The following is a 5,264-nucleotide window of genomic DNA, read 5'->3' as shown; positions in this document are numbered from 1 at the left end:
AAATGGTTCTTTTGGGAATCACATATATGCTAATCATATAATGCTTTGAGGAGTATTTTTAGGAGCTGCTATCACGTGAGCAGTTATTGCCATGACAGCATGTTCTCGAATATTTTAAAAATTTGCAGATTATAAAAATATTAATGATTTCTTATTATCTCTTCAGCAGCCAAACTGTCTCAGGAGGTCAATCGAATTGGTACAGAGGCTAAGCTGGAAAATAGCATATACCTAAAATTGGGATACATAAATTTTTCACTTCAGATTCTGTGACCTGCAAGAAATCAGCTTAATTTTTCTATTTGCAAGCAAAAAGATTTTAAAATAAGATGGATATGCATATTGAAAAGAATATTTTGGCAAACCGTACCATGTAACACAGAGTACCTTTAGGCAGAAACCATTCATGTCATAAAATTAAAGAACCGAAAGATGGGGAAAGACTTTTCTCTTTTTTCTTTTTTCTTTTTTTTTTTTTTTTCTTTTTTTCAGTCATATGAGAAAGGTATTAGTGCAAGGGAGATAATGGCACTTCTCTTATTTCCAATTTTGGTCTCACTTGCCCTGATGCAGTCACGGGGCTGGGCCAACTGAGGTGCAGCCGGGACCCCGATGTACCAGGCTCCCCTTTCTGGCACAGCCACGCCGCCAGCCCGGCAACTCATCTTGCGTCTCCATTAGCAAAGCAGCTGAGCAAGCAGTCGATATCCCTGTGACGAACCTGTCAGAAGAGGAAGATTAGGGCACGTTTCTCGCCTGGCAAGGATCTGGCTGCTGCGGCAAGTGGCAGGGCTGGGAGCTGCTTTACCTTGTACCAGGCGAGAGTCAGCCCATCAGCTGTCCCCACCCTGGTGACGCTGCCAACTCGGCAGCATTTCACTGCAGGGATCTCACGCTGGAGTGTGTTCCTGCCAGTCAGCAAAGCTTCATAACCCAGGGTGACACTTCTGATGGAGTGCCATCCAGAATCGGAGCGCAGGTAGCCCCGGAAGGGGGAAGGGCGATAAAGAGGTTTTGTGACAGCCATGGGCTCCATTATAAAGTGTAGTGGTTCAAACTTTGTAGATACCTGGATTTCGAGATACAGATTCCTAGGTAGATTCACTCCTTTGCTAGCAATTTACACTTCATGGATACTGCTACATTTTGACGACACTGAGGCTAAGTATATCCTGCTGGAAAAATTACGTCTGATTGATAACTTTACATATAACCTCTGTTATTAAAGTAAAACTTAGTAATTATAGATTGAGGTTATTAGTCTGTCACGGTCATAAAGTTTTCATAAAGGAAAGAAGAATTCAGGCAGGCAAACGTACAGACACACACCTACATATGTGTACTTTCTCACAAGATAACACAATAACTATACGTAAGCAAAAAATACTTACAGGTAACTCTTTAATTAAAGTTTAAGTATATACACTTCCATAAAAGATTAGCAAGAGCTTTTTCTGGATTCTCCTCGTCACTGAACGACATTGAGGAGGGCCACAGATACAGGCATCTCCTCATCTGCAAGAGAACCTGATAATACTGACTGGGGCACACCAGGAGGGCCTGGGGCAGCATCCTGTGCTAACTGGGATTGTGGTATACTATTTATACTATTCTTTTGAGAAAACTTAGCCTATTGAAACGGACACTACTTCATCCTATCAGTTCTGATTTTGACTTTTGTTGCTTCTCAGAAAACATTGCCTTCCACGTCAGTTCTAAATACTAACAATACATACTCTCTGAATCTATTTGTGAAATACTTTGACCTCTTCATCACAAACGTCTTTTCCTTGGGCTTTATAGTTTTTTTTCCACAATAACTCCCATCTCCACATTTTAACAGTCCTGTGGATCTTCTCCTTAACTCTTCAAGTATTAAAATTAATTACAAAGTTTTAGCACTGTGTGGTAAATTCTTCTGATTCGCATTTGGTTGACTGACCTGCATATACTACATTTCAGCCATATTTTTTAATTGTTGCTCTGAACTGTAGATACCTAGAAGAGCCGACAACATGCGCTTTCATAGTTTAGTGTCCCTTTCAAAGTATTTGCACTTTGGTTTAAATCCAGCAGCTTGTTCTTAATTATTTTGTAAACATGTTTTGCTCATTTATAGATATAATATCTAACTTCAGTTCAAATGGCTTGTATCCAAACCCCTTTTACCAGCTGAAGGTGCTTTTTGGTCAGATGTATCACATACTAAAATTGCAAAAAGATAATGAATATACCCCTCTTACTTCCTCAGTCTGTCCTGGAGAAACTGTGGCTTGCTTTATAGTACTATCTTCAAGTGAAGCTTAGACCCCAAGGCACACTGAAGGAGGGAGAGGATCTCTTATTAATATGGTACTCTTTTTCTTATTGAGGTGTTCAGATGCCCCAAAAGAAAATGTGATCATATTGTTCTATGTGCATACAAATGTCGGAAAAGAGGATTTGTGCTCTGAAAAGTACAGCTCCTGCAGTAATTAGTTTACAAATCTATATAGTCTCGTATATTTTCCATAGTTGATTCTAGCAGAAAATGTAACCTAAAGTATAAATCCTTCTAATTAAAAGAAAAAAGGAAAAAAGGTATCTCAGTCATAACCTCAGTTTAGATATACATATATGAATTCAGTAATAAAGCTAACAAATGCAAGGGGTTAGTGTAAAGTATTATCAAAAAAGTAAGAAATAAAAGCAAAGAAAGTTAAACTAGTAGAGGTTGGGTGCACTGGGGCCTTTTGCTTTGCTATTACATATTTTTCCACAATACATTACAGTGGAGAGAATGCAGTATGTAATCAGAGCAGAGGTGTAAGGAACGAAGGCCACGCTACGCTTTCTCTGAAAATAATATAATTTCTGCCTGACTGGTAGGCATGCTGTGGAGCTTAATTAAAGTTTATGAAGCACATCAAGATCTTTGGATAAAAGGCACAGTACTATGAACTTGGAAATTTGTGTTTTTCAGCACTAAAGAGCAGAAGACTAAACTATAAATGCTTTTTTCTTGACATGTTATCATTGTTTTGACTAGCATTAATTCTGTATGTGGACCTGCAAGGAAATACAAAGGGGCTTGTGATGTTTTGGTTTTATTACCATTTATGTGAGGGTGAATATTCGTAGAGATATGGAAGGTATTGTTGGTCTGAAATGCCAGGGTAACCTTCTCTTTGAGTTTAAAATATGCATTTACTCCATAATTTATTTCATATTCTGTTTTCTTATCCTTTTCAAAGTGTGTCATCGAAATAAATAATCAGCATCATTATTCATAGAAAGTTTATATTAGGCTGCAGCAAGTTCTCAGATGTCATTTTTCAACTCATTTTAAATATTCTTATTTTCTTTTCTGGATATATTTTGAAAGGCTTGTGCAGCAAGGACGTTGCAAGAATTACACATGACTGTGAAGCCATGTTTGTTTATGTTTTTATAAACAAATTGTACAACACAGAGTGTAAACAGGTAGCCCCACATACATTAGCCTGAGTGTGCAAACTCAGGATGTAACAAATAGTTTGATGTGTTCAAGAATCAATAAGCTGAGCATCAATTTTATATGACTCATCCCCTATGCAAACATGTAAATGTTTAGCCTTGGGAATAATTTTGTTCAGTTAAGTGAGTTTTCTAAGTAATATGAATCAGAAGACCATCTAACTACACATACATACCTCAGCTGAGACTGTGACCTTTCATCTTTATTTTCATGCTCCTTTCTTTCTTTTCCCTTTAAAATCAATAAATGAACTTGAAGAAATTTCTGCCTTGCTTAGCAAGTGTAGTTTCTGCAAATCATTAAGACTACTCAAGGTGTAAATCAAAGACATTTAAAACAATGGCCAAAGATCTTAAAAACCTTCCAGACTCCTGACAACAGTATCTGCATGTACTTCTATGCCAGGAAACAAATAGATTAGAATTGAATAGAGTATGCTGAAGTTACACAAAAAACAATGGAGAGAATCAAAGAGTCCATCAATGGCAACTCTGATGCTTCTGGTCAAGCCTCTAACTGAATCTTTTGATCTCTTATTTTTCACTGTGCCTTATTTTAGCATCTTCCCTAGAGCTTTGCTTGTTTCAGTATTTTTGTCTTACCCTTTCAAAATTCCTTAGGATCAATGATACCATTAGTTCTGTATTTGTTTTCATTCTCTTATTTTACTGTTTTCTTCCTAGTATTTGTCTTATTGTATTATTTGCCGTTTACAGCATTTGCCTTGTTTTACTATCTGTCGCTTGTTAGGCAGCTCATATTTCCAGTACTTGTCATTTCCCTTTGCATTTAATTTCAATCTTTGTGACATGCCTTTTCTTCTTCCCATGACTCATAACTCATTTGCTGCCAGTGCTTCTCCAAATGGCTACAGGACAGACTCATGGGTAATGTGGAAGGTTGCAAAGTCCAGAGAGATGGCCCACTGTTCATATTAGCATATATATTCTTGATTTTATCTGAAAGGCAGAGGGGAACAGAATAATGTAATGTATTAGACAATGCAGCTTTCTGACTTTGACTAGCATTAAATTATTGTCATTGGACAATATGTCTTGATACATTTCTCAGTCATTTCAGAAAGACCGACTGAGTGTTTGATATCTGAATATATTCAGTAATGATTTTCAAAATACTCACATGCCATTATTCTACATAATTAAGAAAAGGACACTTTCTCCATTGTGTATATTGCCAAATAGAGTGCAATTAAAGTATACAAGATTTTCAGTTTGCTTGAGAAAGAAAATAAAGGGGATACTTATGTATAAATAACTTTTTGTTTTGTATTACTATACATTGTGTTGCTTTAAAGGCGTGTATTGTGACCCTTCATAAGTGTAATATATCTTATATGTTTCCTTCTTAAGTATTTACAGCTAAATTCGATATGAACAAAAAAAAAATGGAAGGAGAGAATTTACAATGAAAAATACCTGAGTATCTTATAAAAATTCTTAGCTCCTATATTGTCTTTTCTTAACTGCCCACTATCTATTTGAAAGGTAGAGGCAGAACAAGGAGTACGTTAGTGAAGAGCAGGAAGATGTAGACATCCCCAATGCTACTGAGGATCCAGTCTTCCGGTGGAAGGGGCAGTAATTAACTGTGCGCCACACAAAGAAAACAGGTGGTGGGGTTTGGATGCTCAAGGGTGATCTGTGCAGAATTTCAGTTTCTTAGCTTACCGCTGTGCTAGTTTGACTGCATCTGTGTTTCGTTTCAGTGCCTCAGGAATGGAGATGCCTGACAGCTCTTGGTGTTAGCC

The sequence above is a fragment of the Numenius arquata genome, chromosome 3 (genome assembly GCF_964106895.1).
Source record: "Numenius arquata chromosome 3, bNumArq3.hap1.1, whole genome shotgun sequence".
In the NCBI taxonomy this organism is placed as follows: domain Eukaryota; kingdom Metazoa; phylum Chordata; class Aves; order Charadriiformes; family Scolopacidae; genus Numenius; species Numenius arquata.
The sequence above is the reverse complement of the archived record's forward strand: the minus strand, read 5'-3'. Positions refer to the sequence as shown.